This window comes from Xenopus laevis, chromosome 3S, assembly GCF_017654675.1.
Source record: "Xenopus laevis strain J_2021 chromosome 3S, Xenopus_laevis_v10.1, whole genome shotgun sequence".
Lineage (NCBI taxonomy): Eukaryota > Metazoa > Chordata > Amphibia > Anura > Pipidae > Xenopus > Xenopus laevis.
Window position 1 is genome coordinate 12,445,101 of NC_054376.1, and position 24,040 is coordinate 12,469,140.

Below are 24,040 nucleotides of genomic sequence, written 5' to 3' on the forward strand. Positions count from 1 at the left end.
AGAAAAGAATTTAAGATTATTTCTTAGGGTGACAGGTCCCCTTTAGTAAATAAGCCGAAAAAAACCTGTGTCTGAGTTTTTTTTCAGAAAATATTGAAATAAATTCTGGCTTTGATAAATAACCCCCCAAGAGTTAATTTAAATGTGAACAACCCCTTTAATTTAGTTTTAACATTACGCTGTTTACGCTGCTCGCCCAGTCGAAGGGCTATTCATTCAATGAACTTCTTACTTTTTTTTCAATAAAATTGAATGTCCCCTTGGAGCTCAAACAACTGTATTTTTTTAGGAGCAGTTATAGAGGTTAAAATAGAATTAGCATTATTATTGAGGATACATGTTTAAACAAGTGTTTATGCTTTTATGAAAGCATCTCATTCAAATCTCATTACTGATTGGCTGATATACGGGCAACATCATTGGTGATAATGGTCTCCAATATTAAAAAATACCCCCCTGGTAGTGATGTGCGGGTTGGGTTTTTCCCAACCCACACCTGATCCTAACCTGCCCTCCCTCAGCCCACGTCTGCCCACATCCGACTTCCGGGTTCCTTTTATAGACCCGTCCCGCCCACAAAAGGGGCGGGGCAATGCTGCACGTGACTATAAAGCCGGAAGTCGGCATTTGAAGGTGGCAAAGAGGAGTGCAAGGAGTGCGAGGTCGGTAAACCCGCACATCACTTCCCCCTGGGTGTTTGCATTGGGCACTAGTGATGAGCGAATTAGTAGCGTTTAGCTTCGCCGAAAAATTTGCGATACCACAAAAAGATTTAGGAAACCGTGAAAAATTTGCGAAACGCATTGAAGTCAATGGGCAACATTTTTCCCCGCAGGACAAATTTTTCTCACTCCAAATGCATTAAAGTCAAAGGGCATTTTTCTGGTGGTGACAATTTTGTCACGGCGACTTTTTTGTCCGAATGAATTAAAGTAAGTTTCTTACAACGTTTTTTTTCTCTGCGCCAATCGCTGTGAAATTTTTCGTGGCTCACTTTTCCTGCAGTTTTGTGAAGACATTTGCAAATGTCGAAATGTGGAATTGCGCCTCAAATTCGTGCCTGGCCAAAAAATGTGCTCATCACTATTGAACGCCCTTATGCATTGGCCCAGTCTGATGGTAAAGGAAAACATTTATAAACTGCCTAAGTAACAAAGGGCTCAATGAGGACTATCAGGCATTGTACTCTATGCTGCTTTAACCTTCTTTATTTTTCCAATCATTCTAATAGCAGGGGTATCCAAACCAAGTCTCAAGCAGCCTATGATTAAGGGCACCATGCCCGAAATGCGTCAGGCCTCACCGTCCAGCAGCCTGTTGCAATAAACCACCATTTTTTAACCTGGAGTATTGCCTGGTTTGTGATTCAAACAAATACATCTTTAAAGGGTATTACTTACTGGATAAAGTTAGAAGGAGGTAACATTAATTCACTCCTAGATTCCTTGCAGGAAATATGTTTTGAGTTCAGTTTAATCTGATCTTGGCATAATGAACACCTATTGGGTTGTAGTTAGTGATGGGAAAATAAATTCGCCTGGCATGAATTCACTGCAAATTTCCGTATTTCGCCACCGGCAAATAAATTTGCGAAACTCCCACGTCAATAAATTTTAGACGTGCGGCTGTGAAGTTGTTAGCGTCAAAACCGCCGAGCATCAATGATATTCCGATGCCCATTGACTTTAACGCCGGTTTCAAAATCGAAGCGGGAGTCAATTTTTGAGTTTCGCAAATTTTTTGAGAGAAATTACTAGTTGTACTGTATGCAACAACGTCTTACAGCCGAAAGAAAATCAACAGTGTTGAGCAGAAGGAACATTTGAGAAACAGAATGCCATTAGTAACACAAAACAATCCCCAGCGACACCATACATAAGTCGAAGTTATAAGGACGTGCTAAAAACATCTCTCGGCTGATAGGAGAGTGTGTAGGGTTTCAAGCAGAATGAGACATTTAAGATATCATTGTACTTTGACACCCTCCCATTAACAAGAGTCTTTTACAATCACGTACACTTATCATTTGGTTGTATAAACCAAGGCTGGGAGGGGGGGGGAGTTCATGGTTTACGCTGCAGTGATATTTGAAGCATCTGTTGCTAGGCAACCCCTCAGGACCAAAGGATTGGATGCAATTCTACTGCTCTCAATAAAATGTCAAGGTCTAATAATGCGGAGAGAATCCAAGTTTTCTAGTAGAAGACAGTTAATTAACCTCAGATTTGCACAAGTCATCTTATCTATGTAAAATACCATTACACATCCAGCTGCGGTATAAAGGCCGCTGTTCTATCAAAAAAGGGTGATTTGAAGTGAGCAGAGAATGTTTCTGGCTTCTGGGTTAATGTAGCCCAATCTACTAAAAAAAAAGGAATAAACATTCATTAAACTCTCTCACTACACGGACTTGATTCATGGACACAGTCTGGATACGTTAAAAGTTAAAAAATGGGGAGCTCCACACTCGCAGCGAGGAAGTTTGAAACATTCACTATACAGATTCCTTTTGATGGCAACAAATGCCTTTGTGCATTATAGAAATAAGATCAAGTGTCCATGGGTCTACTGATGGTTCCCAATGTTGTGCTCTGCCGAAGGAACTTACAGAGACCGCTTTTATCCATTTCGGCTTTATTAAAGCATACTCAGTGATACAGTGGCTTCTACAGTGCATGTACGTTAATGCGTTTCGTGCCCACACACAAACTGGCACTTCCTCAGAACCGTTCTGCAGAAGTGCCAGTTTGTGTGTGGGCACGAAACGCGTTAACGTACATGCACTGTAGAAGCCACTGTATCACTGAGTATGCTTTAATAAAGCCAAAATGGATAACGGCAAGCGGTCTCTGTGAGTTCTTTCGACAGAGCACAACATTGGGAACCATCAGTGGATATACGGCATTACGAGACTTGCAAACTCGTTCAGTTGTCGTGAGTGCAGCCGCCGAGGAGAAGACGCCACGATACCGCTGGAATTGGTGAGCTCCGCAATTACTTTCTAATAATTCTGTTGTCAGGAGAAAGAAAGAGGCTGCTCTGATGTTCTTCTGCTTAGGAATACAATTAAAAACCTTTCTCACAGCAGAAGAACATCAGAGCAGCCTCTTTCTTTCTTCTGACAACTTCCTTGACTACTTGGTGGTCAGACTGGTCAGAAACTGACCAGCAGACGGCGTTGTTGGATCAAAATTCATTCATATCAACAATACATGCATCCCTTAATATCTTGGAATAAAAACAAAATAAATAATGAATGTAAATTACAAAATTGCTTAGAATAGCCCCCTCACATTCACTTATTTTAAGGGTTTTTCTTATCCTCTAAATGGCAAGTAGGGATGAGAAATATGGAGATATATAACTACTAGGCAGCGTTAATAAGCCCCAATGTTCATCCATCTGCTTCAAGTCTTATTTATTCTCCCTCCTTCTTCTATCTTCCTTATTCCATTAATTCCTCTTCCATTTCTATTTACATATTACTCATCGTAAACAGCACAGGAGGATGAGCAAAAGGATGAAACTTACAACTATTAAAGGGGATCTATGGTCGAAATCTATCATCTTTCTTGGGGAATGATTATAATTTGTAATTGCAATGCATTTTTTTTTTACCAGTTTTGATGCTCTAATAGCCGTTAACTTGCCTCTCAATGTATTCCCCCACAATCCGCTCTTTTCACTTGTACAGAAAACCTTCGTGGCCAGTGGCCATCTCTTCTGCCTGACCTGCCCACCCACCAATAAAAAAACAGTAGGCGTTCTCCAGTGCAATCTCCTTGCGATAGCTCACTGGCATACTAGGATGCGTATACATAGGGCTGGTAGTGAGGCACGTGCACACATTGACCTGGCATCTTTAAAAATAACCGCCTACTGTTTTTTTATTGGTGGGTGGACGTGTGGGAGGGTCTTCCAGATTTAAAGGGAAAGTAAACCCAAGTGGTACCCTTTTCCATCAGGCACACATGCATACATCAGTACTTTCTTCTTGAGACATGTTAGTTACACAATGTTCCTTCTTTCCATTTCTCTTCCGTAGGCACACCTTCCTGAGGACCTTGGATCCCACCTAACCGCCTAGTGGTCCGGTATATACCCCACCCCATTTTAAACACATATACATTTCCCATTACACACACATTTTTGTCTTACAAAAAGATAACATTTCCCTCTCATCACTTCACATCCCCTTACAGGCTGATCAGGCAGAAGAGACGGCTGCTGGCCATGAAGGTTTTCTGTACAAGTGAACTGAGCAGATTGTGGGGGGAATATATTGAGAGGCAAGGTAACGGCTATTAGAGCATCAAAACTGGTAAAAAAGAAATGCATTGCAATTACAAATACCGTTGAATTATAATCATTCACCAAAGCCTAAAAGAGATTATAGTTTTCCATGGATCCCCTTTAAGCCACTCTATCTTACATGCTACATCCCCTCCTGACTCTTCCAATGACATGTGCCTGACAGTTTCTAGTGATGGTATAGTGCAGTCATTGGTCATTAGTTTGTAGGACTATTTAAAGGTAAACTTCTCAGGTGGACATTTAATATTGGGTTAAAAGGGAAAGCAGCTGAATACTGCATGCCGGCACTATTTTTTGGTAGTGTGAGGCAATGTTGTTTGGCTGTGGGTGCATGAAAGGCAGGAAGGTTCAGTAATTGGGGGTTAAATAAAGAGAAGGGCTGCTATCAGGGAGGAACAGACAAGATCCTGTTGAAGGCTTGGGTAGGAGGCCCAGACTTCCATGAAGGCAGTGGGGCTTGTCAAGCAATGAGTGGGGTTCAGTGTAGATCAGGGGGATTCTTAGGTATAACAGATTTAAAGAGGAATTGTACAGCCCTGCTCAACCACACATTACTAAATTGTTGCTAGACTACAATTCCCACCATAAGTTAAGATGTTATCAATGTGAAGACGTGCTTGGAGCTGTATTGCTCAATAAATATTTCCCCCGACTTTATAGGACTGCATTAAAATTCATAGTAATCCTCCAATCAGATTCCCAGCTGATCTTAGTACCTGTAATTGGTGTTGAAAGCATTAAGCACACTTTCCCCGTACTGAATAAGTCTGTCCCCCCCCTCCCATGTTTGATTCCAGTGTCGTATAATGATGCCAAAATGGCACAATAATCTATGTATGTAATATAACATAGTATATAATGTCACGTAGTAACATAGTGAGTTAAGTTGAATTCCTTCAAAAATAAGAAGAAGGGACTTAACCTCCAGGACTCTCAATGAGTTATAGAATGTCATATCCAAACAGTTTAAAAATTCCTTCCTGACTCCAAAATGGCAATGGGACTAGTCCCTGGATCAACTTGTACTATGAGCTATCTCCCATATCCCTGTATTCCCTCACTTGCTAAACACCACCCAACCCCTTCTTATACCTATCTAATGTATCAGCCTGTACCACTGATTCAGGGAGACAATTCCACATCTTCACAGCTCTCACTGTTACAAACCCCTTCAGAATATTTAGGCGGAACCTCTTTTCTTCTAATAGGAATGGGTGACCTTGTGTCAGCTGGAAAGACCTACTGGTAAATAAATCATTAGAGATATTATTATATGATCCCCTTATATATTTATACATAGTCATCATATAACCCCATAAGCACCTCTTCTCCAACGTGAACATCCCCAATTTGGCCAGTCTTTCCTCATAGCTAAGATTTTCCATACCTTTTACCAGCTTAGTTGCCCTTCTCTGTGTATTTCACATGCCATTAAATGTTAACATCTGGTTTGGATAAAAGCAAAAGGCAAATCTTTGCACAGATTAAGATTTATTTATTCTACCCATTAATAGGCCAAAAGTGAGTAAACGGGTAACACAAACAAACACCTGTCATCTTATCATAGCAGATAATGGAGATTCCATTACGCAGGTTGAGCATTCGAGGGTAAAATTCTATTTTTTATTCTATTTTGAGGCTAGGAGTCTAGCATGTTTTATGTCACAATAAATTTGTACTGGTAATGCTTACATAGTTGGCCTCCTGCAGAGATTATTCTATTATAGGCACTATAGGCTGAAAGTGGTGTGACCTCCAAGCCTCAGACATGGCTTTATATATATGAAGTTTCTATCTGTTCCAAGCCATTGAATACAATCGGGACAGCTGAGGCTGCTGGCAGGAACTATCTTATCTCATTGTGTTCAGTCCAAGTTGTAGTATCATCAAAAAGAAGAGGCTCATTCATTCTGCAACAACTCATCAACTCTTCTCCACTGGGGACCACTGATGTGTGATTAATACACTACATCAACTAAATATGTGGCTTCTACCAGCTCTCCTCTGGGATATGATTTTTATTGCATTACACAAAGGGATATGAATTTATGTTCCAAAAACAAACATTAAGTGAACTTTAATTAAAATTGTTGACATAATTTTGCTGTAATAAGTCTTTTAGTGAAATGCTAAGCAAAAAGCACCTTATATAATCTCCACTGATTTCCCTCGAACATTCAGGTTATTGAGATGTAGGTTTTATGACTTCTTTGGAAAATGTATACAAAGGAGAATCTTCACCCTAATCCAGAAGTTAAAGAAAACCCTAGAAATATAAAACTGGAAAACTTAAATTTGCCTACCCCTGGTTCTCCAAAATTGGAGATGTAGTTTTTCTTGTAGACCAAGATATTATTGTATAAAACTATGTTTTATATATACAGATAGGATTAATAAATCATATATCACAAACACCCTTATGGGATTTCCAAAACATAAGAAACAAAAACACCTTTTAGGTTCATGCTTATGTGAACGAGTTATATAAGATAATGGTAATGATATGGCTTCATTCATGGATTGGACAGCCATTGAGGTGTTCCACAAGGAAAGGCAGCCCCTAACTGGATACTATCCTTTTATGCAAACAAATTGATACACGCAAATTATGGTTACATCGAGAAGAGCACCCATTGCACTATTTTACATCAGCCTCTATGTACCTTAAGGCTTTCATTTATTTGGTCTCTGGGTTTGGGTGGACCCTACCCAGTCTAAGAACCTGTTCACTATCATAGGCCTATCAAACTTTCTCACCAACCCTCGCAACCATTGCGCCAGAAGTTACGTCACCAAGATCCAGAAGTGATGTCACTCCAGAGGTGAATCGACCAGTTCCTTTTTCCTTTAGGAAACTGGACCACCGATGAGTACCCATGGATTCAGGACCTAATGCAGGTATCTACTTTATACTGTCTAGATCAGGGATCCCCAACCTTTTGAACCCGTGAGCAACATTCATATGTAAAGGAGTTGGGGAGCAACGCTAGCATGAAAAATGTTCTTGGGGTGCCAAACAAGGGCTGTGATTGGCCCTTTGGTAGCCCCTATGTGGAATGTCAACCTACACAAGGCTCTGTTTGGCACTACAGATGGTTTTTATGCAACAGAAACTTGCTGGGAGCAAGATCCAAAGGGGTTGGAGATCAACATGTTGCTCACAAGCTACTGGTTAGGGAACACTGGTCTAGATATTTCAGGGGAGTAGCAAGCATTGGCAATTTGCTCCTAACAGCTTCCTTTATGACATACTGTTGCTGCTTCTAGTGTAGTTAGCTCTACAGTATGCAATTTGCCCTGATTTAGAGCAACTTCCCCTAGTTTTTAATCAACACTGAAAAAATGCCAATTTGTGCCATTAGCCTTAGGTACTGAATAATTTGCGTAGATATCTACAAAATGTTACAATCTAGTGTTTTTACTACACCGGTAAGAGCAACCTGTTTTTATATGTAATTACACTTTTACTTAATGTGATGATTAAATGGCACTGCAAACATTTTCCCTTTAGAATCACCAGGGTTTTTTTCCAGCAGTCACATTATAAGAGAAATCATAGATAGCAAACCTAATTAAAATTAATTTGTTATTCATTTGTACTGATCAGCTTTGGTTTATGTCTGTGCTTCAGCTTGAACAAAAAAGAAGTAATGGTTGGAGAAACGAGGGGGCTTACGCATTAAGGCCGTATCAGTGCAGTTCAGTAAGGCCATTATTTGCTTCCAATGTATCCAAAGGAAACTCAAAATCATTTTTAGCTCTTTTTCGAAAAAGTTTTGGTTTTCATCTTTGACAACAACATGTATAATATGGTGAGATGGTGACAGTCATAGAAAATAGTAACAAGATGGGAACTTTCGGACAAGATGGTAATGATAATATATGAAATCAGTGCTGTCCAACCCATACCCTTTCAGTTATTATTGAGGCTGTTTCAAATTAACATAAGGGTCATTGATTGGACAATTCTGCTTCACATAAACCAAGCAGCCTAAAGGTGGCCATAGACGCACAGATACTATTGTACAAAACAAATTTCGGTGCGTGTATGGTAGGAAATGAGACAAAATGAGCCGATATCGGCAGAAGACTTGGAAATCGGTCGACTCGTCGATTGGGCTGGATGGAAAATTTTGATCGGGTGCCTTTGAAGTCACCCAAACATCAGCCATTGTTAGTGCTGAATCGTCAGATACAGGTAGAATTCTATTGTTTCTACCTGTATATCTGACAATTCAGCTCTTTCTTTTTCAAGAAATATCATAATTGTTACGTCTATGGCCACCTTTAGTCCATTTTTAGATATATCTATCTCAATCATGCATCATTAATAAATACCCCATGTTATGGACAACTGGAATCCAAATGCCTTTCTTTTGATGACTGTATTCTATACTTTCCTGCTCAATGCCAGAGAGCTGTTCAGAAGCCTGTGACCTCCTGTCTATTGTTCCTGACAGAGGGACACCTATTGTTTAGGAAGGATCATGTGTATGGTGTATGATTGGGGCCCCAAGAGACAGGGGGGCAGGCAAACTCTAGGCAGGAAGGCAGGGGCCAGTTAGGTCATAGTGTGCACTGGACCCCCTTTTTGTGTGGGGCCAGCACCCGGCAACTTTCCTTATGCCAATGTCTGGATCATTGCTATCTGGGCTGTTGAACCTTTGGTACAATAAATTCAGTACTAAAAATATAGTCTTGATAAGAGCTTAGGTTTCCTTTAACAAAGGATTATAGAATGCCTTTTTTTTCTGCTCGTGGCGGCAACCAGGGGCTGGAAGGGAGTTCAGGGAGCAGTGCTAATAGCGGGTCTGGCCCGGCGGGGCCCACTAAGGGCTGGGGGCCACTGGGTTTTTTTCCCTTGTCCCACCGGCCCAATTTGACTCTGCCTCCAATTCCAAATCATGAGCAAGTGCATCTATTGACACAAAGGCACCTATTGAAGCTATGGGACTCGGGAGCTACCGCCATCTCAATAACTTGCCTGGATTATGTTTTATGCACATAACTCTAAGAGAGATTATTTACTAGAACTCGACTTTTTCCCATTTTTTTTAAAAAAAAAAACCAAACTCAACCTTACTCCCAGCCACAAATGATTCCAATTTACTAATAATTCAGCTTGCAAAAGAAAAAAAAAATCGAATGTCAAATTCACTTATGCGTCAAGATCGAGCGACAATTCGAATCGTGTGACTTTTTTGAACTGTGTCGCTAGAAACACGAATTTGTCAAAATAGTCGAGTTTGCGAGCGAAAACCAGCATCGAACACACCTAAACACTCAAAAATTGTGAAGGCAAAAAAAACTATTTTGAAATGGTTAATGCAGTGATCCCCAACCAGTTGCTTTCCAATGCCTTAGATGTTGCTCCCAGTGGCCGCAAAGCAGGTGCTTATTTTTGAATTCCAGGCTTGGAGGCAAGTTTTGGTTGTATAAAAACCAGGTGCACTGCCATACAGAGCATCAATGTAGGTTGACAAGCCACATAGGGGCTACCAAATGGCCAATCACAGCACTTATTTGGCACCCCAAGAACATTTTTCATGCTGTTGTTGTTCCCCAACTCCTTTTACTTCTGAATGTTGCTCACAGGTTCAAAAGGTTGGGGATCCCTGGGTTAACAGGACCTCTGCCATTGACTTTTCCATGAATTTGACAGGTTTCAGCTGGAGTATTTTCGGATTTGAATTTCTTGCTGCTTTGGGGCATAATAAATCCATAAAAATGTGAGGTTTTTTTTCCTCTAAAAATTCTAGTTTTTTTCTAAAAAAAACTAGACCGGACACACTCTACCTTTAATAAATAGACCCCTAAAAGTCAAGGGAATCCCTGGCAATGACAAAGGGTTGGGGCTCTGTAAGTCATTTGGGGGAGGGGGGGATAAATAAATCAATAAATAAATAATCAGAGATTTATATCAGGGGCATGCTGGGAGATATTGTTGGAAGATTGTAATTTTGATGTCCCTGACATACAGTATATACTAAAATGTCTAACAATTGCTACACAATACTGTATATGTCCTTTGTGTTTTTTATCTGTGCCCCCCATGTAATTGTAATTGTAGGGACACTTTCTGCCCTATTTTAAAACCTTATTTATTCTATTTAAGGATGTCCATTATAACTGAGCTTCACAGCCTACATCTTCCCAGATAATTCTGCTCTCACCCACAAGCAATTGCACCCTCCTGTCTCCATATATACTTACCTACCTGAGGATATGTAAGCTTAACTACAGGTTCTGATCATTAAGGCAGGTTGGTGTTTAGAAGTGTGAAATGGTTGGTATTTATGGAAAATATTTTCAGCAAAGCTTTGTCACTTTGTGTGATATACTGACAAGCATTTGGAATACATGGACAAACTCAACGGTTTAGCAGATGCTAAAATGTCTCATTTCTAATCTTCTCTTATTCCTCTACTCTTTTTATCCTTAGTTTATATTGTCTAATTTATCTTCTGAATCTATCCTTATCATTTGGTCAATTTTTAGTCTATATGTTATTCTATATTTATTCGATATTACTTACATCCTCAAGATCACTCAAAGGTGCAGAAATGAACTACGTAAGGAAGTATTTAGGCTTCTCTGGGTAGTAAAAGATTTAGTCAATTCTTATATGAGTGGAAGTCCACTGGTTGCAAAGATCACCCAAAGAAAGAAGAGCAGCGCTGAGCTTTGTTTCTTGCTGGTTATAACTATGATATTGACGGACAGCTACACATGCAAATGCAAAAAGGAGTGTCATTCCATTATCAACTCAAGACCCTTCCAAAAAAAAATATTTAATTCAGAGGAAAATATTTATAATCTACACCAGATCTTTTTTGTCTTCCTCTAACCTATAAAATGACTGAAAAGAGACTGTAAGAGACTGTAAGTACATTAGCATTATCCAGAATGCTCGGTACCTGGGGTTTGCCAGATAACGGATCTAGCCATAATTTGGATTTTAATACCTGACGTCTACTAAGAAGTTTCCGTTTGGATCAAGTACTACAGAGAAAAAGAAAATAACTATCATGCACGCTGGGCCTCAACCAGCTCCAGTTTACCTATGGGAATTGTCCTCTTCTCCAGTGACATAAGGCCCCCAAGAAAATTTTTTTTGGAAGGGCCTGGTCTGCACAGCCAACAATAGCCAGAATAAACATACTACTTCCAATCCTTACTGTCCTGCAACAAATGGTTTAGCTGAAAGATTTGTACAAACTATGAAATGGTCAATAGCATATGACAGTGGATCACTGCAGCACAAACTGTCATGGTTTTTATATTGGAATTCAGTTCATGAGTTGCATTGATTCTGCGTTATTCACAGGCTGCAATATTAGGTCTTGTTTGCACTTGCTAAACCCAGATCTCAGTTATGTTTCTCAAGACTCCATTTTAATATCATGGGCTTGTATTAGGGTATTGTAAAGGATAATGTAGGGGGTGCTGTGGAGGCAGCAGGAGGAAAGCAAGTCTTTTAGGCAAGAGCTGGCTGAACCCATGGGACACAGACAGGAAAAGGGCAGGAACAGGGTGATGAGTCAGACTGGAACAGGTGCAGAGCAGAACAGGACAGAGAGGGTGAAGATCAGGACTGGACGGGTTGAAAGGTCAGGACAGTAACAGACTGGATTAGGAGTGGACAGTGTGGGCGTAGATCAGGAGACAGGAGCAGACTAGAAGTATAGGACAGGACAGTGTGGGCGTAGATCAGGAGCAGACTTGAGATCGGGAACAGGAGGAGACTGGAGCAGATAGCAGAAAAGGATGAGATAGCAAGAGGACTGGATAGCGAGAGGACTGGATATAAGACATGTTAGGTACAAGGCAGAACAGAAATCAGGAACAGGCAAGGCAAGGTCGGTTCAAGGTCAAGGCAGGGTTAAAGCAAGGAAAGATCAAGGTTTAAAGCAGGACCGGAGAAGATCTGGAAGGGGAAGGTAAGGCAGAACAAGACAAGGTTCAGAGCCAAGCAGGACAAGACAAGGCAAGGAGAGGAGGCTAGAGCAGGAACCCCTAGCTAGGGACAATGCCACACTGCTAGTTTGGGAAGCCAATGCTCAGGCAAGGAGTATTCGGAGGGCAGGTCCCTGGTTCAAATCCCAGCAGAGCTAGACAAGTATGCAGACAGAACAGATATGTGGTTAGGGTCACCGCCCCCCCCCCTGCAGCCAAGGATGTGCCTACCCCTGTTTCCACTGCTGTAAGCAAATCCAAAGCCTTTCATCTGCCAAAGTGATACCCTTTGAGGCCCAAACTCTGGTACTAAGATAACAACCCCAGTAAGTCCAAGGCAATAAAGAGCACATATTCCAAATCGTCCGTGGAACATGTTTCACTGATAATCAATGCCTTCCCCTTTAGAAGAGACACAATTTTTAGGCATTAAACTTTTCTCTTTTTTTTAGGACATACAGTACATCAGTAAGGACATGTCCTAATTGTCTCTATATAGACAGATCATTCCCAAATTGCAGCCTTCAAAAGGAGTGGAACAAACTGAAAATGGTAAACTTGGGGTGTGACTGGTCAAAACTGGGGGTGGACATGCAGATTGGTGGCGTGACCAGTATTCTCCTGCTTTCAAATATTAGGATGAATGTTATATTTATGTATATGCAGTCGCCCCTGTGTTTTTGTGGATTATTTTTGACTTAAAGGGGTAGTTCACCTTTGAGTTAACTTTTAGTATCTTATAGAATCCCCATTTCTTAGCAACTTTCCAATTGGTCTTCATTACTTGTTTTTTTATAGTTCCTGAATTATTTGCTGCCATCTTCTCACTTTTTCCATCTTACAAATGGGGGTCACTGACCCCACCTAAAAAACAAAAGCTCTGTAAGGCTACACATTTATTATTTTTACAACTTTTTTTTATTATTTTTACAACTTTTTATTACTCATCTTTCTAGTTAGCCCTCTCCTATTCATACCCCAGTCTCATATTCAAATCAGTGCATGGTTGCTAAGGTAACTTCGACCACAGCAACCACATTTCAGACAGCGCAAACTGGAGAGCTGTTGAATAAAAAGCTAAATAATTAAAAAAACACAAATAATAAAAGATGAAAACCAATTGCAAATTGTGTCAGAATATCACTCTCTACATCATATTAATAGTTTATTTAAAGGTGAACAAGGAAGATGCCCTAAGCTGCCTGCACCTGCAGGTTAGAGATATTTCTTTCTTGTGCAGAGTAGAATTCCCTTGGCGAATTCCCCATATCAGATGCATCAGTGCATTAGAGACTGCTGTACATGACACGGGGAGCAGCTGCAAGTTATATGGTACAGTGCATTGGAGACTGCTCTGCATATTGTGCAATGTGTTATGTCTCTTTGAGGCCTCCACTATCTCACATGTATGTAATTGCCTTGACAGGCGCATCTTCCTGCCTAAATTCAGATAGTAATGGTCAGTGCCAGAGGCTACAGAGAGAGAGAGAGAGAGAGAGAGAGAGAGAGAGAGAGGGAAAACAAATGCCACACCAAATTCAAAACGTCTGATTTTATGGAGAAAAATAGAGCTGGATGGTTTTGAGTGTTCCAGCACACAAACAGTTAACTGGCAGCAATACTGTAGTGAAAGTGCACACACATGCATATATATATATATATATATATACAGTTCGTATGGACGCACACCTTCAGCCAAAAACTTGTTCTGGGTGCTGGTCGAAAAAATCAATGTATAGTCCTGCAGTGTGACAGCACTCCAAGGAATTACAAACAAAAAGAAGTTGATGCAAAGGAGGTTTTATTAAATCCGACGTTTCAGCTCCATCTTGGAGCTTTCATCAGGGAAAGAAACAGAACATAGTGTCCAGGGGGGAGTTTTAAAACCGCCATTTTGGCGCCAAAAACTGTTGCTAGGCAACCAAAATAACAACATAGGTATGTGCGGGGAAAATGTAGCTCAATGTTCCCCATTATGGACCTATTCCTGAATCGCATTGTACCCACTTTCCCAAGTTCATACATCCGCCTGTTCTTTAGTGCAGCATTCTGACACAAAAACAGCGCTACTGAGTGGGCGTGTCCATGGTACTGTAGAGGTGGGCGGTTACTATGACCCGAGGTCTAGTGGGCGGAGCGGCCGGTACTCTGCTTTCATGCACGCCCCCATTACCAAGCGCAGAGCACCTAGCAACGCTTAGCGTCTAGCTTACAGGTGCTGGACAGAGAGGCGGAGCAACCTGTCTGCAGATTACGCAGACAGGAAAACTCCGCTCCTCAAATGTCCCCATTTGAAGCGCAGTGGGGATTTTTTGGTCGCCGTATTGTCCGTCACTTTGCCCCCTCACCCACTTATCAGGACCAAAGAGGACTTGTAGGTATGCATGCGGATAAGAACACGGGAAGAGGTGGGAGGGCAGCAAGGATAATAACCATACCATCCTTTGTGCGCAGGAGTCATTGGTCAAACGGAGGGAATAAAAACAAACAAAGGTATAGACACTACAGTGAAACCAGTACATATAATCTATATAATAACAATGGGCATGTAAGCAAAAAGGAATATATGGGGCGGCCATACTACGATGCCCCCCCAGTTTAGATGAAGCATCCTAAAGGCAGGGTCTCATTCAGTCCTCTGGGGGTCACCGTATCCAGTCTGTGGATCCACCGTGACTCTCTCCTTAGAAGGGCTTGATCTCTATTGCCACCCCTGCTCAGAGGGGGTTGAAAGTCAATCGCCATACATTTAAAGGTTGGAAGTGTGTGGCCTTTCGCTAGAAAGTGCTTAGCCACCGGCTGAAGAGCTTTGCCTTCTTTCAGGGCCTTGCTGATCGCTGATCTGTGGTTGCCGATCCTCTCCTTCAAAGTGGTGCAGGTCTTGCCCACATAATACAGTCCGCACGGGCAGGTGATGATGTATACAATGTGGGTAGAGGTACAGCTCAGCCTGTAGCGTATTTTATATCTCTTACCTGTGTGTGGATGTGGAAAGTCTGGTCCAGATAAGAGACATCTGCAGGTCACACAGTCGGGGCATTTGTAGCAGCCCAATTTCATTTGTTTGGAGAGCTGGACGCGTGCAGGATGGAATTTCTATCAGTCGTTTTCCTGAACAGTCTGGTGCCCAATGTGGAGTTATCCAGAAATATGTTTAAGTCCAAAAAATCAATGTCAGTTCTGCTGTGATTAAGTGTGAACTTAATTGGACTATCTAAGTCATTGAGCTCTTGGTAAAAGCTTAGGAGGGATTCCTCTGTGTCAGTCCATATCAGAAATAGGTCATCTATATAGCGAAAGTAGGCTAATATAGATTTGCCAAGGTGAGGGAAGATGTTGGTTGTCTCATAATCCAGCATGTAGATGTTGGCGTATGACGGAGCGAGGGCACTGCCCATAGCTGTGCCTGAAATCTGTAAATAGAAACGTTTTTCAAATCTAAAAATTCCTGGACAATGTTAGTTCAAGAAGCTGGATCAACAACTCAACTGGGACATCCCTTGGAGGCGCTGTTAGGAGAGCTCTTCTGCAGGCTTCGATCCCCTGATTGTGTGGAATGACAGTGTATAGACTCTTGACGTCCATAGTTGCCAAAATACTATTTGGCAGAATAGATGATAGGCTTTGCAGTCGTTTAATAACGTGACTGGAGTCTTGTGTGTATGAGGGCATAGCCCGTACCAGGGGCTGGAGGTAGTGATCTACAAAGGTGGCAATTGATTGATATAAAGATCCCACTGCGGAGATGATAGGCCTCCCTGGAGGTGCCGATAAGGATTTATGGATTTTAGGCAAGGTGTATAGAATAGGAGTTCGTGGGTAGCTGGTAGTCAGAAAGTCAAATGTGCTATTATCCAGCCAACCGGCATTCTTGGCCAGCACCAAAAGGCCATCCAACTCCTTCTTAAATTTGTTGGTTGGATCCATTGGAAGGGGTCTGTATGTGTTGTTGTCTGCCAACTGTTCCTGAATCTCCTTGCTGTAATAGGCATAATCTAGAAGTACTATGGCTCCGCCCTTGTCTGCTGGTCTGATGACTAGGTCCCTATCCTTGCTGAGTGTTGAGATAGCATGTCTTTCGTCGGGTGTAAGGTTCTGTCGTGAATTCAGTCCCTGAGGCATATCATTGATTTCTCGGTTCAGAATATTGCCAAAAGTCTTAATGGATGCTGGAGGGTTAGGAGGGTCAAAAGTGCTTTTGTTGCGGAACTTGGGGATATCCCTCTCTGGTGAGTTTTTATAATATTCTTTAAGTTTGAGTTTCCTCTGGAACCTATGGACATCCACCAGTATATCAAAGGGGTCGGGGGAGTTGGTAGGTATAAAAGAGAGTCCCTTGGACAACAGGGAGGATTCACCGGGGGAGAGTATGTGTTTGCTGAGATTAAATATTATATTCTCCTGCCCCTCGGTGGTTTGCCTCTTACATTTGTGCCCCCCGCGTCTTGTGTGCCGTCGCTTCCTTCTTTTTCTTTCACCCGTTTGGATCTGGTTTCTACTCCTAAAAAAGGTTTATCAGGAGTGTTATCTGAGTCTGTGGACTGGTCTGAGCTGTCAACCGTCCGGAGTGTCCGTGGAATATGTTTTCGCCTTCTAAGGGGTATTCTGTAATTGTCGGATTTGATGCCCATCAGCCATCCAAATACACGTTTGTTTTTGTAGTCATCTGACACTTTTTTTAGTTTGTTCTGTTTAAATGATGTTGTCTTGTTTATATTTATCCACCTGCTTCTGGAGTTTGTCAAGCCAGTCACTTGTTGTATCAGAGCGAAGATTATCCAAGTATTGTTGTTCCAGCAGGGAAATTTCAGCCCGAGTTATAGCCAATTCTTTGCCCACTTGTTCCACCACCAATAATATCAAGTCAAAGGAACATCTGTTAAGTATCCCGCACCATTTAGCACAAAAATCCGGATTGTTACGACCCAAGGTGGGGATATTGTTGATCCTGAAGCCCCTAGGGATTAGACGTTGTCTATGGTAGTTGGATAAATAAATTCCATGCAACAGGAGATCTTGTTCCTTGCGTTTAGAGTTCAGTAAATCATGATAAATGTCAATGTTGGTTTTACTTACTGCTATGTCTTGTGGAGTTTCTGAGAAGAGGATACGGTCTGCATCTTGGATGGTGAAGGAGAAGTCCGAGTTTGTGTCGATGTCCAGTGGTAGTTGAGATGAGCCCTCTGCCATGCCTCAATAGATAGATTATCAATTGTGTCCTCAGTACTGAGCCCGTAGAGGCTGTAGCCTTGTACTGGAAACTCAAACTTAAAGAATATTATAAAAACTCACCAGAGAGGGATATCCCCAAGTTCCACAACAAAAGCACTTTTGACCCTCCTAACCCTCCAGCATCCATTAAGACTTTTGGCAATATTCTGAACCGAGAAATCAATGATATGCCTCGGGGACTGAATTCACGACAGAACCTTACACCCGACGAAAGACATGCTATCTCAACACTCAGCAAGGATAGGGACCTAGTCATCAGACCAGCAGACAAGGGCGGAGCCATAGTACTTCTAGATTATGCCTATTACAGCAAGGAGATTCAGGAACAGTTGGCAGACAACAACACATACAGACCCCTTCCAATGGATCCAACCAACAAATTTAAGAAGGAGTTGGATGGCCTTTTGGTGCTGGCCAAGAATGCCGGTTGGCTGGATAATAGCACATTTGACTTTCTGACTACCAGCTACCCACGAACTCCTATTCTATACACCTTGCCTAAAATCCATAAATCCTTATCGGCACCTCCAGGGAGGCCTATCATCTCCGCAGTGGGATCTTTATATCAATCAATTGCCACCTTTGTAGATCACTACCTCCAGCCCCTGGTACGGGCTATGCCCTCATACACACAAGACTCCAGTCACGTTATTAAACGACTGCAAAGCCTATCATCTATTCCGCCAAATAGTATTTTGGCAACTATGGACGTCAAGAGTCTATACACTGTCATTCCACACAATCAGGGGATCGAAGCCTGCAGAAGAGCTCTCCTAACAGCGCCTCCAAGGGATGTCCCAGTTGAGTTGTTGATCCAGCTTCTTGAACTAACATTGTCCAGGAATTTTTTTAGATTTGAAAAACGTTTCTGTTTACAGATTTCAGGCACAGCTATGGGCAGTGCCCTCGCTCCGTCATACGCCAACATCTACATGCTGGATTATGAGACAACCAACATCTTCCCTCACCTTGGCAAATCTATATTAGCCTACTTTCGCTATATAGATGACCTATTTCTGATATGGACTGACACAGAGGAATCCCTCCTAAGCTTTTACCAAGAGCTCAATGACTTAGATAGTCCAATTAAGTTCACACTTAATCACAGCAGAACTGACATTGATTTTTTGGACTTAAACATATTTCTGGATAACTCCACATTGGGCACCAGACTGTTCAGGAAAACGACTGATAGAAATTCCATCCTGCACGCGTCCAGCAACCACCCCCCAGCCACCACAAGGGGGATACCCTACTCGCAATTTTTAAGGGTGATTCGTAACAATAATGTCAGGAAGACGGCGGAACAACAACTACGCGACATGTTTGCTAGATTTCTGCAGAGGGGTTACTCACAAGATCTACTATTTGTCCAACTCAATAGGGCACTTCAACACTCACAGCAGGAACTTCTGGTTAAGCCTGCAATCACAAAACAGTCTGATAACCAGATGATCTTTACCACCACCTACTCTACAGGTTCTCGATTACTAAAAAGCAGCATTGAGAAACATTGGCCCATGCTCAACATGGATGAATCTTTGAGCATTCACACTGCAAAGAGACCGATTATGGGCTTCAAGAGGGGCAAAAACTTGAGGGACTTGCTGGTCAGAACTGACTCTGACGGAACCTCCTGCAAAGACCCAGATTGGCTCTCCAAACAAATGAAATTGGGCTGCTACAAATGCCCCGACTGTGTGACCTGCAGATGTCTCTTATCTGGACCAGACTTTCCACATCCACACACAGGTAAGAGATATAAAATACGCTACAGGCTGAGCTGTACCTCTACCCACATTGTATACACCATCACCTGCCCGTGCGGACTGTATTATGTGGGCAAGACCTGCACCACTTTGAAGGAGAGGATCGGCAACCACAGATCAGCGATCAGCAAGGCCCTGAAAGAAGGCAAAGCTCTTCAGCCGGTGGCAAAGCACTTTCTAGCGAAAGGCCACACACTTCCAACCTTTAAATGTATGGCGATTGACTTTCAACCCCCTCTGAGCAGGGGTGGCAATAGAGATCAAGCCCTTCTAAGGAGAGAGTCACGGTGGATCCACAGACTGGATACGGTGACCCCCAGAGGACTGAATGAGACCCTGCCTTTAGGATGCTTCATCTAAACTGGGGGGGCATCGTAGTATGGCCGCCCCATATATTCCTTTTTGATTACATGCCCATTGTTATTATATAGATTATATGTACTGGTTTCACTGTAGTGTCTATACCTTTGTTTGTTTTTATTCCCTCCCTTTGACCAATGACTCCTGCGCACAAAGGGTGGTATGGTTATTATCCTTGCTGCCCTCCCACCTCTTCCCGTGTTCTTATCCGCATGCATACCTACAAGTCCTCTTTGGTCCTGATAAGTGGGTGAGGGGGCAAAGTGACGGACAATACGGCGACCAAAAAATCCCCCCTGCGCTTCAAATGGGGACATTTGAGGAGCGGAGTTTTCCTGTCTGCGTAATCTGCAGGTTGCGCCGCCTCTCTGTCCAGCACCTGTAAGCTAGACGCTAAGCGTTGCTAGGTGCTCTGCGCTTGGTAATGGGGGGCGTGCATGAAAGCAGAGTACCGGCCGCTCCGCCCACTAGACCTCGGGTCATAGTAACCGCCCACCTCTACAGTACCATGGACACGCCCACTCAGTAGCGCTGTTTTTGTGTCAGAATGCTGCACTAAAGAACAGGCGGATGTATGAACTTGGGAAAGTGGGTACAATGCGATTCAGGAATAGGTCCATAATGGGGAACATTGAGCTACATTTTCCCCGCACATACCTATGTTGTTATTTTGGTTGCCTAGCAAAATTTTTGGCGCCAAAATGGCGGTTTTAAAACTCCCCCCTGGACACTATGTTCTGTTTCTTTCCCTGATGAAAGCTCCAAGATGGAGCTGAAACGTCGGATTTAATAAAACCTCCTTTGCATCAACTTCTTTTTGTTTGTAATTCCTTGGAGTGCTGTCACACTGCAGGACTATATATATATATATATATATATATATATATAAATATGTACTTTATGTTCATTGTTTGCACTCTTACCAGATCAGAGGCGATTTCGGGTGCAAGGGCCAAAATTTGTCATACAGATTAGCAGAAGGACCCGCACTCCATTTTATCGTGCATTAAACGTGTTTTAATTTCAATGCATATCCAATAGTAATGGGCGAATTTACCGCAAAATTCGCAAAACGACAAAAACGTTCTGAAAACTTCCCGAAATCGGAAAAGTTCCTGACAAAATCGGAAAATTTTAATGTTTTCACGAAAAAAAACGTGAACTTCAACCGTTTTCACCAAAAAATCATGCAATTCGAATGCTTTCACAAAAAAAATCGTGCAATTCGAATGTTTTCACTAAAAAATCTTGAAATTTGGAAAACACATTATCAAGGACAATGAGAAAGGCCCTGAAAATAAAACACATTAAAATTAAAATGGAATGCGGGTCCTTCTGCTAGAGAGAGAGAGAGAGAGAGAGAGAGAGAGAGAGGGGCAAATTCACTAAAATGCGAAGTTGCGCACAGGGGTAGCGTAAGTTTGCGAAGTTGCGCTAGCGTTGATTCGCTATATAAAGCGAAGTTGCGCTAGCGAAGGCTAATTTGCATACAGCGCGAAATTCAAATTTCAATGGAGGAACACGTATCTGCACTACAAATGCCTAGAAAACCTTTAAATCTGCAAATAAAAATTTTATTTTGCCCTACACATGTGCCCACTGTCTAGGTAAGTTGCCATGAGTCAGGAAAAGTAGGGGGGAGGAAGGGGAGCCCCAAAAAAATTTCGATCTTTTTCAGCCTATCAGCCATCATGTAGAAAACAAGCCAGCGTTTTTTTGGGCCTTAGAAAAAAAATTGACTTTTTTTTAAACAATCCCTATCTACTCTATTGCGCTTCGCCAGGTCTGAGGTGGCGAAGGAAGTCTAGTGTAAAAGGTAGCGTTCGCTACACTGCGCAAGTTAGTGAATTTTCGTAGTTTCGTCGCTAGCGAAAATTCGCCTGGCGTAAGGTTGCAAAGTAACACTAGCGAAACTACGCCAGCGTTCGTTAGTGAATTTGCGCAGTAGCGAAAATGCCGAACGCTAGCGAAAAAACGATAGCGTTCGGCGCTTCGCGCCTTAGTGAATTTGCCCCAGAGAGAGAGAGAGAGAGAGAGAGAGAGAGAGAGAGAGAGAGAGAGAGTGTGTGTGTGTGTGTGTGTGTGTGTGTATAGCGCAATGGCCTGTGTTCATAAAAGTGTATTTATCATATATAAATAGCACAATTGTTTTTTATGCTTTTTAAATTTACAGTAGGTGCTGATCTATAGACTTGAGTGGGTTTAAGAATAAATAGTAAAGAAGGAAAAGGTTACATTGTGACTCGGGGACAGTGGTATAATGTAGGTCAGGGAAATACACAATATTAAGGAAAGACACAGTGATGCGGCAGGCCATTCAATGCTTCAAAGGAAAACATCTGCATTAGGGGGTTTATTTAACGGTCACTGGGTGGTCAAAGCACAAAGTGTCTCTGGGCAGTTTACTAAATGCCAAGGGCAGACTTGCTTTAATGGCTGTACAGAACTCTGTGTACAAACCCACAACACTAGTCACAGCTTTAAAGCAAATACAAATCACCAGGGAGAGGGTTGCATTCATGGCATTGTGACAGGGCTCTAGGGCGGCACGTGAGCTAACATATAACGTATCCTTACATGAAGTTTTCTCGTAGCTGCCAGCAAAGCTGACATCCCAGAGCATGAAACATTTTCCCAAGGGCACTGCCAGTGCCCAGCGTCTAATGTGCTGAATCAGAACGATACAGTTTATGGCAGATTAATACAGGAAATAAATATCTGATATATGGGCGCAAAATGATCATTATGCCATGTTACATAGATTGTTAATAATCGCATGTGTTGGTCACCCAGAGATTAGTAATGGGTCTTCTTTGAATTAAACATTGCCATGCTGTAAAATCAACATGACTAGCAGCTAAGGGGTTAAATCATTGCTTTATCCTCATATTAAGGGCAGATTTACATAGGGTCGAATATCAAGGGTTAATTAACCCTCGATATTCGACTGCCGAATGTATATCCTTCGAACGATTCGAAGGATTTTAATCCATCGATCGAAGGATTTTCCTTCGATAAGAAAATTGTTAGGAAGCCTATGGGGACCTTCCCCATAGGCTAACATTGGCCTCGGTAGGTTTTGTTTGCCGAAGTAGGGGGTCGAAGTATTTTTTAAAGAGACAGTACTTCGGCTATCGAATGGTCGAATAGTCAAACGATTTTTAGTTCGAAACGTTCTATTCGAAGTCGTAGTCGAAGGTCGAAGTAGCCCATTCGATGGTCGAAGTAGCCATATTCGACCATTCGAAATTCAAAGTATTTTTTCTTCTATTCCTTCACTCGAGCTAAGTAAATGGGCCCCTAAATGTTTATGCAGAATTGTGCTGTTCCATCCTAATTATTAGTAATAGTATTATTACTAGGGATGCACCAAATCCACTATTTGGGATCCTGCCGAATCCCCAAATTCTTGGTGAAAGATACGCCCGAATACAGTAACCGAATCCTAATGTGCATATGCAAATTAGGGGCAGGAAAGGAAAAAGTGGAAAAAAATCTTCTTTTGTGATGAAAAGTCACGTGATTTCCCTACATATGCAAATTAGGATTCGGATTCGGCCAGGCACAACGATTCGCCCGAATCCAAATGCTGCTGAAAAAGGCCAAATCCTGGCTGAATCCTGAACCGAATCCTGGATTCGGCGCATCCCTAATTATTACTGGAATCCCTGTTTCTGACCTGGGGTACCCAGATGTGGCTGGACTACAACTCTCCACCATTCTTCAACATATATTGAAGGGTTAAAGCAAGCAGGGTGTTTAAGCATCTGGGAACCCAAAGCTAAGACACGGGTTGAAATCCCCTAATATGACCCATGTACTGGGGACAAAAGGAAAGTAACTGGGAATAGGGTAAGAGAGCGATTGAAAATGACTCAGAAATATGCAGTTATAAAACAAGTGAAAAATGAAGTTCACTAATACAATATGTTCACTATTTCTACTGAAACTATATATAAATCCATTGATTGGTTGGACCTGAAAAATACACCAAAGCATGTGCATGTTTTCAAAAGCTTTGAAGCCCTGTGAGTGCAGATCTGCTTTGTACCTGGAGAATATATATTTATAAATATATACAGGTAAGGGACCTGTTATCCAGAATGCTCAGGACCTGGGATTTGGCTCTTCATACCTTAAGTCTGTTAGAAAATTATTTAAACAATAAAAATAAACCTCATAGGCTGTTTTTGTTTCTGATTAATTATATCTTAATTTGGATCAAGTACAAGGGGCAGGGAAAAAGAATATAATTTTGAAAAAAAAAATTTGGATTATGTGGATGAAATCAAGTTCACAGGAGATGGTCTTTCTGTGATTCAGAGCTTTCTGGATAATGGGTTTCCCATACCTGTATATACCCAAATGAAATATTTCCATATTTCGAAGCATTCTGGATAAAAGGTAGC